Source organism: Canis aureus, chromosome 2 (genome assembly GCF_053574225.1).
Source record: "Canis aureus isolate CA01 chromosome 2, VMU_Caureus_v.1.0, whole genome shotgun sequence".
Lineage (NCBI taxonomy): Eukaryota > Metazoa > Chordata > Mammalia > Carnivora > Canidae > Canis > Canis aureus.
Genome location: NC_135612.1, coordinates 81,755,633 through 81,770,398, shown reverse-complemented (window position 1 = coordinate 81,770,398; position 14,766 = coordinate 81,755,633). Strand labels below are relative to the sequence as shown.

Below are 14,766 nucleotides of genomic sequence, written 5' to 3'. Positions count from 1 at the left end.
GCTTGATATTAATGTTAATAACAACAGGATCCTAGGGCACGTGGGTGGCTCAGCAGCTGAGTGTCTGCCTTCAGCTCAGGGCATGATCCTGGGTTCCAGGATTGAGTCTTGTATCAGGCTCTTTGTGGGGAGCCCACTTCTCCCTCTATGTCTCTGCCTCTCTCTGTATCTCTCTCTCTCTCTCTCTCACTCTCTCTCTTTCTCTGGGTCACTCATGACTAAATAAATAAAGTCTTTAAAAAAACAACAGCCTGGAGCACTGGGTGGTATTCTGTATGTTGGCAAATTGAACACCAATAAAAAATAAATTTATTATTAAAAAAATAACAGCAGGATAGTCTTAAAAAAAAAAAAACAGCAGGATTCTGCTCAAATAGTTTTGTCATGTCCACAAAAGTTGAAGGCTGGCCGGCCTTAATATTGTGGAGCAGTGTGATGGTGTCAAGCACCTCCATTTGTACTGGAGAAAATAATTGAAAACAAACAAAACAAAAATTTCCAGGAAATAACCCCATATTATGTTAAGTTTCATGAACAAATTCCCATGTTGTTGTATCGGGGGTTTGCACTTTGTTTTTCATCTGTCTAGAATCTCCCTTCCCCTTTAGCCTTCCTACCCCTACCCATGATCCTTTACCTTCCTCATGCCTCTACCCAAATAATCTTTATCCATATGGCTTTCAGTAATTATGTATTTTATTTTATTTGAATTTGAGTTAGTTAACATACAGCATATTATTAGTTTCAGAATTTAGTGATTCATCAGTTGCATATAACACCCAGTGCTCATTATATCAAGTGCCCTCCTTAATGCTCATCACCCAGTTACTTCATGTCCCTTCAAGCAACAGGGAAAAAAAGATTAAAACAGAGAGGATGGCAAACCATAGGAGACTTTTAACTATAGGGGACAAACTGATGGTTGCTGGAGGGGAGTAATTGCTATATTTTGAATAGCACCACCACCATTAAAGCCTTCCAGATATATCACTTTCAAAATACTGTATCTTTATCTACTCAAGTTTTTTTTTTTTTTTCTTATAGGAATTTCAATCCATAAGGGGAAAATTGTTCATGCTGTTTTACCAGCATACTGTTTTACCATGTAGAATAGTTCCTTCCATATTGTTGGTCTTCAACAAATATTTGCAGGGAATCATTGGGTGGCTCAGCGGTTGACCATCTGCCTTCGGCCCAGGGCGTGGTCCTGGAGACCCAGGATTGAGTCCTGCATCAGGCTGCCTGCATGGAGCCTGCTTCTCCTTTGCATGTGTCTCTGCCTCTCTCTCTCTGTTTCTCATGAATAAACAAATAAAATCTAAATAAATAAATAAATAAATAAATAAATAAATAAATAAATACAAAGTCAGGGGACGCCTGGGTGGCTAAGTGGTTCAGTGCTGGCCTTCGGCCAAGGGCATGATCCTGGAGTCCCAGGATCGAGTCCCACATCTGGGTCCTCACAGGGAGCCTGCTTCTCTCTCTGCCTGTGTCTCTGCCTCTCTCTCTCTCTCTATCTCTCATGAATAAATAAATCTTAAAAAAATATTTGCAAAGTCAATTTTAAGTTCTAAGAATATTATGGTCTTGAAGCCTACTATCCTGGAAGATCATGGTCACATAAACTGTTGAGTAGAATCAACACACTTAATCCCAGAGTCCCCCTTTTATTCAAAAAGGGAATGAGGGGGTGCCAGGCTGGCTCAGTCAGAAGACCACACGACTCTTGATCTTAGGGTTGTTTGAGCTCCACACTGGGTGTAGGAATTCCTTAAATAAACAAAAACTTATAAAAAACAGAGAATGAGGAGTCATGTGGAAGCTGTTTAGGGGTATAGTATTCCTGGACAGAGAGAGAGGGAGAGGTAGTCTAGGGGCTGCTTTATTCTCTCTAAGGCAACAGAATGGAGTTCATAAGAGAATCACTATATACATCAGTTGGACCTACAACAATTAAAGATTGATATTTGGGACACCTGGGTGGCTCAGTGTTTGAGCATCTGGCTTTAGCTGAAGTTGTCATCCTAGGGTCCTGGGATCGAGTTTCACATTGGGCTCCCTGCAGGGAGCCTGCTTCTCCCTCTGCCTGTGTCTCTGCCTCTCTTTATGTGTCTCTCATGAATAAATAAACAAAAATCTTTAAAAAAATAAAAATAAATGTTCAGCTGCTATGTTGTATAACTATTAGTGAAGAGACCTACTGATATGTCCCTGTTCCATTAGAAACTGATATATTAGGGAGATTTCCTGGGACTAACAGCATGGCAGGACAGAGATACCTGTACTCTCATTATTTAGCATGATGAGGCTGAATGAAGTAGTCACCTAAACTTGAGCCATGTGACCCATACATTACATAACAGAACATTTTACCAGACAGAGAGACCTGATTGTAACCACAGGAAAGACAACTGGCCATCAACACTGACTGGGAAAGTGCAGGAATTCAGCTTAGCAGCACTGAGTCTCACAAACCAGCAACACTTGTAATGGGAGGGTGTGTGTTGATCCCTTCTGAACCACCCTCACAAGCACAGCAACATAGCTGGCTGCTTATGAAACTTATCCCAGAAAGGAGACTGTATACCAGGTAGTATTAGCATGAGAAACAGGATGATCAACCAAGAAGGAGGCCTGTCACTTGACTTTGGTTAAGACATATTTACCTCCCCTCCTCCTGCCCCTCCTCCCTGTAACAATAAATGAAGTGGCTGTTTATTAGAAGAGGGAATTAAGTTTATAGCCCAGGGAATGTTTTTCCCTTTCAATCCAAATTGCTTAGACCTCTCTGCTCTGTAATCAGGAGAGAAGGAAATAAAGATTTAAATAGAGATGGAGATAGAAATTATAAATAAAACAAAATAAGAGAAGAAGGTCTTAATTATCATGAGATTTGTGTGACTGGAAAGCTACGCATTCCATTCAGATATCATCATAGAGTTGCCAAGTGTTACTTTACCAACTATAGTGGTAATAACAATGGTTGTTAGAAGAAATAGACGATCGATATTTATGCTAATGAGCTTAATAGTAAAGCCACAATGAGATCTATGTGTTCTTAGACACAGTTTCTCTCAGTAACAATATAGTTATGTGCATCTATGACAGCTATTTTGTTTGTCTTTCAAAATGAGATCTAAAATCAAAGTCTGAAACATTGGTTTGGGACATGGTCTAAATGATACCCTTAAAGAGAGTAACCATTTTAATCTTGGTGGATAAAAAACACTTATTTCTTTGCTAGAGTGACTCAAAGGCTCTAAGAAATTAAAAAAAAAAGTCAAAGAAGAAATTAAAATGTAGGTTGACTCTTTAACAAGCCATGTTGCATTTTAAGATATATTACAGCCAACTGATGAATTGTAGGTAGACCAACCATTTGTTGAATGAAAGAAAGCATTCTGAATATAGCAAAAACTACTTTAATTGAAGAAAAAGGAAAAAAAAAAACAAATATTGACTTTTGGCTTTTTGGTCTTCTATGGTTAGTGGTACTATTTCCTACGGTCACTCTCCCTGCTGCTGACGTCACTTAAACCATAAAATTAGCCCAGAACACCTGGACTGCATGAGAAATGGCCATTCCATCACATTTTAAAAAATTGTTTAAAACATAGCAATCATTTAAATGGACACTTTACCCAAAGAGTAATTTTAATGCATTAAAAAATAGAATAGATGGTAAGGAGAAAGTACTGAGTAGTGTAAGTGGAATGCACATTTTTCCTTCTTTCATTTATGGCTCAAATGAATGCACTATAAGTAACTATCTGACATTTCAATTTTGAGGTTTCAAAATGCATGCTTTCTCTCTAAACAAATACTCTGTTCAAAACAGCAGTGAAGGTTTCTAAAGTTTAAAGTTATTCAATATGGGCATCTTGAAATCAATGTGTGGTTAATAATGGCATTGTATACTTAATAATCTTTATCACAAGAGATCAAAATGTTTTAACAGATCTTATTTATAACATGGGGCAATGGTGGGCATGGTGGGGCAATGGTGGGCATTATGATTCTTTTTCTTTAAACTTTGTAATAAAAAATCTGAAGTAGAAAGAAATTAAATATTCTTAGCTTCTTAGAAGAAAAAAGTGGCATATATCATTATCAATGAATGATTTGCTTTTAATTCACAAAATGAGGCAGTATGGAATACCAGTTGATAAAAATAAAATATTTGCTTCTCAACTCTCTACTTCTATGAAATGAATTGTCCATAGCTATTTCTTTGATGGCAGTGGTGGTGATGGTGGGGGTTGTCCCAATTTGGTGATGTCAACTTAATACCTTCTTTTCCTTTATTTCGATGAAATATTATTTCTAGAAGAGAATACACAAGCATTCATAAAATTGAAATTAGAATAAATATTACATATTCTCTTTACTCATAATTGTCATTTTATAATAGTAAATTTATTGTATATTATAATAAACAAGGTCTAAATTTGTCAAGTTCTAAAATTAATTAGTATTGAATTTACTTAAAATGGGACTTTCTGAATATGCTTATTATAGACCTCTTTACCCTATCTTTCTTCTTGCTAAAATCACACACTTTTAAATTCTTCACTAAACTTTTGACATTATTTAATTTTCTAGATTTTTCCCATTTCAGTGGAATTCTATTAAGGATACATTTGATAATAAAAGCTAGAGTTAACTCCTAAGTTGAGTGAATTATTGTTTAAGGAGAGCAAAGTTGATTAGGGAAAAGAAATGATGGGGACATCAGGGAAATAGTAGAAGGGTTCTGAAAGGGATAGGAGCATATTTATATGACAAATTTGCTTTAGTTTATTAGTAAACTCTGAGGACATTAGAAGATCTTTTTTTATCCTCCACTCTGCAGTGATTAGTACAATGCCTGGCACCAAATAAATATTGGTTGCATAAATTGTAGATGAGTACACACCAGTCCAGTCTCAATGTATGATTTCTTCCCCTAAGTGTTTTTAGTTTGTCCAAGGTGGGATTCAATTTACCTTGGCAACCAGCTTTATAACTATGTTGAAGTAATATAATAATTCTAGAACTCAGTTATGTCTAGCTCTTAACATATCTTTGTTTTAAAAGGACTAAACTAGCTATATCTAGAAACTATTGTTCTCTTTTTGTCTGTAAAGGTCTTAGAGTTCAAATATATAAAAAGTTATAGGCATTGTGTAAATCCTTAGTGGATTTAGTTTTTGATTAATCTGTTTAGAACTCTGAGAATGTAGGAGAAAAGACAATGTTATTCCCATTTAAAAATAATAATAAATATAGTAAAATTGGAAAAAATTTACATGTCGCCTTAATCAACTTTATTTTTTTCCTCATTTTTACTCTCTATTTTGAGGCTTTGACATTTGTGGTAATACATTTCACAAATTTCCATTTATGGAATAGGAATTTAGAATTAGCACAAAAAATAAATAAATTTAACAACTCTGGGAAGCATTATAAAAGCAGTGGGTACTCCAACTAGAAAATAGTCTAAATTATAGAGGCAATTAACATTTACTACATCACTATAATATTTAAGAGGGCTTCGCTAACAGGAATAGTTAGGTATGTGATGGGTCTAGTGTACACTCATGAATATTAATAGATGTCAGAGATTCCACTAATTATCAAGCATCAAATAGATTCCAAAAATAATATTCAACATTATTTAGCTAAAATTTCTTAAAAATAGCCATTATATGTAATGAATATTCAAGGTAATCTAGAAACTCATGTAGGGATTAAAGAATTTTGTGGTAAGCAGAATAATGTTCCCATCTCCCACTCCACACTCCAAAGATGTCCACATCTTAATCCACGGAACTGTGAATCTGCTACCTTAAATGATAAAAAAGGACTTTCAAACTGTTATTAAAGTTAAAGATATTGAGATAGGGAGATTATTCTAAATTACCCACTTGGAACCAGTCAAATCACATTTCTTAAAAGTAGAGAATCATTCCTGGATGTAGTCAGAGAAAGACATGTGACTATGGGAAGTCAGGGAATTACAATGTTCATTTTGAAGATGAAAGGGTCCATGAGCCAAGACATGCAGAATGCCTCTAAGAAGTTAGAAAAGGCAGAAAAAATCCTACCCTGTGTCCAGAAAGGAACACAGATCCACTGACATTTGCACCTTAGTCTGGAGAAACCTGTATCACATTTCAAACTTACCAAATGTTAGAGTTATAAATGTGTATTCTTCTAAGCCACAGAATTCATGGCAATTTGTTACAGCAGCATTAGAAATCTGATACTAGCTCCAAAATAGATTGCATAAATTCTTGATAATTATTTATTATAACTAAATCGTTTTATTGAAGATTCAAGGTCAAATACATGTTTAGCAATTTCAGCACTAAATGGAAATAAATGAAAAGGCTTCTTCCTTAAAATTACTGTTGCTAGACTGGTATACATTATGAAGCAAAATGAGGAAAAATTGAACTGACAATAATTCTTACTACATATCTGTGCTGGTACTCATCAAATGTTACATCACTAATTATAATAATAATGGTGTTATGGTTTTCCATTTAGCAGATGAAGAAAGTGAGTCTTGGAAGATTAAGTCAGATTCCTAATCTCCAGAACATTATCAGTAAGAGTCTACATTCTAAGGCAGTTTCTAAATTTGCCACTACATGGCTCTGTAATAATTCCTATTCTATTTCTTGAATCCATTCCTTCCCACTCAATTTGCTGTTTCTAATCATCTATGGAGCAGGGGAATCAAATGAACTTATTTTCTTAGAGTTGAATATAAAAGCAGAGTGGGGTAATGATAAGGACATAAAGGTCAATCTAAGAATGAAACTCATGAGCTTCAGCTGATGAACTTTTTATATCCATATTCATGATATGAGGAGTATGCTAGTTTTTGGACTGGTGTGCACTGTTACTAATGTGCCTCTAATGGCAGAGACAAATCCATTGAGTGAGCTAGCTAAAAGTTTGGTCATAGGAATGCATGTTTATGTCCCTCCAAAATTTGTATATTGAAATCCTAACCATCAATGTCATATCAGTAGGAGGCCTCTGGGAGGTAATTAGGACATGAGAGTGAAATCCTCATGAATGGTATTTGTGTCCTTCTCAGAAGAGACATGAGAGCTTGTTCCTTCTTTTTCTGTTTTCTGCAATGTGAGGACACAAGGAGAAGATAGCTATCTGAAAACCAAGAAAAGGCATCTCATCATATATCAGATATGCCAGTGCATTGATCTTGGATCTCCTGGACTCCAGAACTTTGAGAAGTAAATGTGTAAGCTACCCTAGTCTATGGTATTTTTGTTACAATAACCCTACTAAGACAGTTGTCAACCTCAGTAGAGGGTATATTATTCAAAGTGTTTACATTTTATGATTGAAGTCAAGGGTTAGTTAGCTTCTTAAGGCTGCCATAACAAAGTACCAAAAACTGAGTGGCTTAAAACAAAAGAAATGTATTGTATCAGAGTACTAGAGGTTAGAATTCCAAAATCAAGTAGTTGACTAGGCTATGCTGGTTCTGAAACCTATAGAGAAGGAACTTTCCTTGACTCCTCCATCTTTTTGTACCTTCATTTGTTCCCTATCTTCTGGCAGTATAATTCCAATTTCTGCCTCTGTCTTCACATGGCATTCATTCTTCTGTGTGTATATTTTATGTCCAAATATAGCTCTTATATAAGGACACTTGCCATATTGGATTAGGACTCACCCTAATGCCCTCATCTTAACTTGACTACATCTGCAAAGAGCTTATTTCCAAATAAAGTCACATTCACAGATATGGAGTATAAGACTTAAACATAGTTCTTTTGGGGGCCATTTCAACACATAGCAAGAGTAATGGGCAAGTTCCAGGGAAAATTGAGAAGAAATATTCTAGAATTAGAATATTCTAGAAGTAGAATGTAGAATGGCAAATATTTGAGCAAGGATTATGGGAGAATTCCAAAACTACCATTTGGATGGTGTTTGGATATTATGGTACTTCCTGTGGCTCTTAGATTCCTGATATGGTAGATATCCTAATGAAAACTTTGACAGCTCTCTTCTTTTTTTTTTTTTTTTTTCTGTCCTAGTTTTTTATTTTTGGTTAAATGATCCTTAGATAAATGGGAGTGACATGTATGTGCTATGATGGTAAGAGAAGAGAATAGTGCCCACTGAACTCAGCTATAAAAAAGAGCCTCGTATTTCTCATAAGGACTGAGATTGTAATTAGAAATTGAATTGGTTCTTACAGAAAAAGAGGGATGGATGCAGATGAGTAACAGGAAGGGAGTATGTCTCTTATGTGAAAAAATAAATCCTAAACAGAAAGGACGGACCAAGGACAGACTTGAAAAGGGAAACTTAGACAAAAACTCTGAGTAAAATCCTACTTTTTAACTTCAATAATGAATCCATAGATTTTTCACAGAGTACAAATCGTATCTTAGGTAATCAGACATTTAACCACTTGGTTATGAAAATATCATTCTGAATTATTAGACCATTAACTCAGCATGAAATATAATCCCCAAAAGATAGCAAGGATTTATGTACATCTGTCATCTTCTTCAAGTCAATAATAATTTTCTAATGAGTTTGATTTTTACCAATAATAGGTATATGAAAAAAATTCACAGGACTAGTTTTTTTTTAAAAAAAAGAAGTGACTTTGAAATTTTGCATATAGAACCTTGATCAATATTTAGAATACAAAAGAAGTAAAATACAATAAAGTTATTTTTGTGATCTCATTTGTACTTCTTAAACAAGTAAGTCAAACAAGTACATTCTTTTTGTTGTTTCTGTGGACATATCTCTCAGAAAATAATTGACTATAATCGTTCAGCTCATTCTAATTTTGTGAATACAGTTTTCACCTATTTCTCTAAATATTTGCTTCTGGAGGATGTTAAATATATTTTATCTATGAAATTTCTCTCTACAATTCAATATGGAAGCTAAGGAGTTATTTACTTCTATTTCCTATTAGCCATGTTAATGGCAAAGTCTATCATTCCCAAATTGCACTATTCTTATCTGAAATTTAAAAACTTACAAACTTACTTTCAAGTATATTTTCATAATATTCAGTAAATCCTGGCATTTTCTGCTTAGCATAATAGCTAAAAGCTTAGTACTTGAAGTCAGAATGCAGAGTTTCAATTTGACCTCTAAACCTGTTCTTTCTGCTATGAAATGAGGACAATAATGTTGCTGAGCTCAGAGGATCCTGGTGGGCATTCAATAAGGTCTTATTTATGAGGCATGTGTACCAGTACCTGTCATGTAATCAGCAGAAAATAAATGTTATCTATTAATATTATTGTTAAATATATTTTCAGAATTAACCATAACTTTGGTTTCAAAACTTCTAAATAAAAAATCACCTGTTAAAAAAACAAAATTACAAAAAAGAAAAGAAAAAGGAGACCGAGTGAAGGAAGGCAGAACAGATGGAATAGAATGAAAAAGTGTTTTTGCAATAAACCATCACTACTTCCATTATGAGCAACAGTTCTTGTTTCCTCTAGAATAACCCATGTGATACATATGTTCAAAGATACACAGTACCACAAACATTCCTTTTAAAACAACTCTTATTTATTTTACATTGTTAAAGAACATAAATGTAGCACATAATGATATTTCTTAAAATATATCTTTTTAAAAAAATTTCCTGCAGACAAAACGGACCCATACACTTCTTTCTATGAGCATGATCTCACAACTAGTCCAACGTTTATCATGATAAAAATGTATCTTCCAATAAGCAAATCCCCTAAAGGGGAATGGAAGACCCCCAACTAGCAGGACCAGAAGTCCCTTTATTTCACAAAGAAAATGGAAAATATATTCAAATATTACTTATTTTATTCACACTGCATCCAAAACACCATTTTAGAATGAAGAGTTAAATGCTTAGTTTGCTGTGTTAATCAGGTCTAACCAGATAACATAAACCACCTGAGTATTTAAACAGAGTAATTCAGAGAATATGTAATATGCAAACAACAGAGGATTGGTTATTCAAGTGAAATAAAAGCTAAGAATGCCTAAAGGGGGAGAATGGATCAGCCCACAGATTAGCAATATCAAGGAGCTACGTGACCTCCAGGCTGGAGGCACAAAAGAAGTGATTTTGGAAGGACCCAGACCCAGGATGATAGACTGGAGGAAGCAGATTACACGGTTTATCTGGGAACATTTGCACCCACTGAGGAGACAGAATCACTCTCGTGTAATACAAGATAGAGAGGAGGATCAACTCATCTACTCCTTCTCTACCTCAACAAACAATCTCCCAACAATCCCTTCCATGGGCCATCCCTAGTTACAATTCAATTGACTAGAATCCTAGGAAATCTAGCACCAGCTACTCCCTAATACATAGCAAAGAAAATCACAGGGGTGGATGCGGGCATTTAATCAAGGGCAAAAAAGTGCTTAAAAAAGCACAATACATGTTAGATTGATCATGTGGATTGATTATAACTTGGATAGAAGGATGGATGGATGGATGGATGGATGGATGGATGGATGGTTGGATAAATCAGAGGAGAAAGAATGAGAGAGAAGCAGGCAATCCACCTTGGATGATAGCAACAATGAATATGTTTCAATGTGGAGTTTCTTTGTTTTGATGCAGGTTTAGTGACGTTAACTATTGTGTTGAATCATAAATAATACATATTTGTTCATTGCATGACATTTGTGTTTATTATCATTTCTTTCTGAAAACTTTTCTAATAAAAAATATCAAGTGACATATTGCTATTGTTTTTTTCCCTCTTTTAGGGATGACTGCAGAATTATAGCTATTCTCTCATGTTTTGTAATGTCTTTATTTTCACAAATTATGGTTTCTTTAAAGATAAACAGCACCAGCAGCAGCAGCTCTTTGGTTCACTTAAAGACCCAGTTATAATCCATGTTGTTCTATTTCAATGAGTAACATATATTCTTTATTTGTGAAGGAGTATATTTCTACCTCTCAGCTTATTGATTGGAAAGCCTATCTCATTTTGCTTCATAAATATAGTACTTATTCACAGCTTTGAAAATCCAGGTTATTGCAACAGGCATTGTGGTTATCTTTTTCTATAAAGGAGTTAGTGAGTCTGCTTCAGAGTCTCTATGTAGGAGTCTGGATGGCCAGGTCGAAATAATTACCTCAATATTTTGGGATCTCAAACTGATCCTCTGGGGTTTTCAAGGTAAAAACGTTTGTGTGTTTAAGAGAATATTAATCCACTTTGGTCACACAGCAAATAATGCAAACTAATATAAGTTTTCTCTTCAGTTTTCCCATTTCTAATTATTGTCAGTATTAAATATGAAGCCATCAAATGTGCTCAATCAAAACATATCTTCAGACTCTAGATATAGAAAAGTTATTGAAAGTATTTGAGAAGGCTCTGGGTTCTGTGTTAAAGTTTTGGCTTTCCTTTTATAATTGTCAGATTTTTTCCTGTGGCTTCTCTCCACTTTCAACTTATCCTTCCAATTCTATCATGGATTTTGATATAATTTAATCATGCCAGATTAACATCTAAATAAGAGCTTAGTTCTGACTGAGGACTGAGTGGGTTGAAAAGTAATGTGTCTAATGTGCATCAGTTTTACTACATGTACTTTTTGACATTAATATTGGCTACTTAACATGATTTTTTTCACCTTTTTTTAGACTTGGCTAAGATCGCATAGTTTAGGTTGTCTAATTATCTTGGTATATAACCTACTACTGTACTTTCTCTCTTATCACTCAGAAATAATAAAAGGATGCTATTTCAACATTTTGAAAATAATTCAATTATTAAATTTTTCCTCCTGTTTAAAGACACTTAATTGTGATGGTTATTTGAATAAATCATTTAGTCCTTAATGATGATTGTATAAATAGTAACAATGTACATGGACAGAATGAGGTAAACATCCAATTATTCTCTGTATTGGTCAGACTACAAATCTGTGGAAGCCACAAGCAATTCTAAATATGGGGTTATTTACATAGGAATAATGGAGCGAATTCGAAATTGTTAAAAACCAGTCCTTTATCTCCTCATAGCCTAATCATATGAATTATTCCTGCTTCGTAATAGAAACTTTTTAAAATTGGTTTTAAATAATGTTTATACATTTTACATATAAATGTAAACATTAATAAATAAGCATTACACACATAAATACATGATTTAATTACTACTACACTTGTGTTTGGTTGGTATTATATCTGTGTGCTTTTGTTGTTGTTCTTGTTGCTATGTAATAATAATATACCAATCTCTGATATCAAGAAATAAGCACATGATGTTGAAAATGAGCATACAGATCATTACTGATTTTTTTTTCATTACTCATATTTAACATGGATTTCACAATTGTTTCTATAGTACCAAGCATTTATGGGGAGCAAGTTAAAGTGATTTTTAGAGTATGTTGAAATATTGTCTAAAATAACAATGATTTTTGAAAGCTTGCAATATTTATTGATTTATTCACTGCTGTTAAAATACCCTACTTCCTCAAATGACTGAAATAATCACAAAATGTTAAGACCTACTATGTGCAAGGTATTGGGGGATACAAAAATAAGTGATGCTCATAGTAACGTTATTCATATGTTTATGGTATCAGTGCAGTCTTACTAAGTGAAAAAAGAAAAAAAACCAGGCAGGTAATAGCAAACTAGAATACATGGCAGCATTTTAAAATATTTATTGATCTCAAAAAAGTGTGATGGAGGCATAGGGGAAACATAACTTACTTTGACATTAGAAAATTTTCATGGAGGAAAAAATAGCTGTTTTAAGTTTTTCAGGTAAATGATTTTAAGAATTGGAAAATGGGAGACCAGATCTTCTCAGACTCAGAGATAAGCATGAGCAAAGATATAGGGTAGGAAAAAGACTTTAGCAGGCAGAAATAACTAAAATATTGGGGAAAAATGCTTGAGGGCAATGAATAATGAAGCTAGAAAGGCAGTTTGGGACAAAGTCATAGAAAGACTGTCATACCATTGAAAAACATCTATCTGGTCTATGTTCTTTTTTTCCCACTTCTCAGCAGATAGCTTCATGTTCGGGTAAGAATGGCGATAAGTCCAGGCTGTGTAAAGTCAAACTGGGTTCTCAAAAATATAGCATGATTTGTAAATGCCCAAGTAGAGCACCTCTTAAAATATACCATAACTTTCGATACATAAGTGTAGTTTCAATTTCAGTCTTTTTTTGAGTGTCTATGAAAATTGTCAAACTTCTTGGAAAAGTCAAAATTTAATTCATTATTAACAAATACCTCAATAAATGAATAATGGCTTGAGTGTCTAATAGACATCTCATATTAAAGTGTCAAATGCAAATCTTGTTCTCTTCTCTCCCAAATCTGCTTACCTAGTTACTACAGCAAATCATATCATGTCAACTCCACTCTTCCATTTTTTAAAATAAAAACCTTGGCATTGTGCTTGTCTCCTTTAGTATGGTTTCAACCTATACTTACTTCTGTTGGCTTGGCATCCAAAATCTATAAAGATTCTTATTACTTCTCAACAGCTCCACAGCTGCCACCTTGGAAATTTTTTTTAAGATTTTATTTATTTATGAGAGACATACAGAGTGAGGCAGAGACATAGGCAGAGGGAGAAGCAGGGAGCCCAATATGGGACTCGATCCCAGGACCTTGGGATCACAACCTGAGTGAAAGGCAGACACTCGACCACTAAGCCACCCAGGTACCCCTGCCACCCTGGGAATTTTTACTTGTAATAGATCTTCCTAACTTTACCCTTGTATTTCAGTCAGCTTCAACACATCACTAGCGTGTTTTATTTTATTTTGGACAGTTAAGTCATGTCCTTGGTTCAAAACCCTGGGAAAAGTCTCTGATGATTCATGTTATATCAACTGGTCAAAAGTCTCTGATGATTCATGTTATATCAACTGGTCATGAGGTACCCAGACTGTTGGTCAAACATTATTCTAAGTGTGTCTGTGAGGGTGTTTCTAGATGAGATTAATATTTAAATTGGTAGATAAAGCCTAATGCCCTCTCTCATGTGGGAGATCTTCATCCAATCAAATAAGCACCTGAAAAGGACAAAAGGGCTGAATAAGAGGAACTCCTTCTGCCTTACTGCTTGATTGGGGGTAGGAGTCTTTTCCAGCTTTTGAATTTAAACTGAAAAGTTGGCTGCAAAATCTAGCCTATAGGTTTTCAGACGGGAATTTATACCATTGATTCACGTGACTCAGAGGATTTTGGACAAGGAATAGAACCTTAACAATGGCTTTCCTGGGTTTGCAGCTTGCCAAAAGCAGATATTGGGTCTTCTTGACATCTGTAATCATGTGGGCCAATTCCTTATTTTATGTATATACATGTATGTATGTATGTATGTATGTATATGTACAGTTCCACCCCCCCCCCCCCCACATACATGCTGGTTCTACTATTTCTCTGGAGAAGCCTGACTAATACAGATTCTTGGTAGTGATAAGAGTTCTAGAACAAAATTTTAAAAATGAGTTTTCTGAATTGGTTTTGGGCCTTCTGGATTGGCTCTCTAATCTGATTAGAGTTTAGATGCTAATGACTCCATTTCTAATAGTAAAGAACACTGATTTGTCTGTGACATGATCTAGCAATGGAGCAATATAGCAATATACAATATCACCACTGGATACTCCAACAATTTCTAAGAAGCAAGAAGCCAGGTGACTTTGTATATGATATCTTCAAGAACAGAAGTACTGTCTTACTTCAAGGGTATGTCAAGACTCCAGTTGTATGTCATCA

General features: G+C 34.7%; 1 long non-coding RNA gene across 2 annotated transcripts in view; it reads right to left on the bottom strand.

Annotated features, from left to right (window-relative positions):
* LOC144302682 (uncharacterized) overlaps positions 1-14,766 on the bottom strand; it is a 488,681-nt gene that overhangs the window by 219,776 nt on the left and 254,139 nt on the right. Inside the window, exon 4 of one of the 2 annotated variants that reach the window (XR_013369682.1) lies at positions 4,135-4,323. The exons of the other annotated variant lie outside the window; for it this stretch is intronic. This is a non-coding gene — a long non-coding RNA (uncharacterized LOC144302682). Of the gene's footprint in view, positions 1-4,134; positions 4,324-14,766 lie in introns of those variants that run through there. 2 annotated transcript variants of the gene reach the window in all.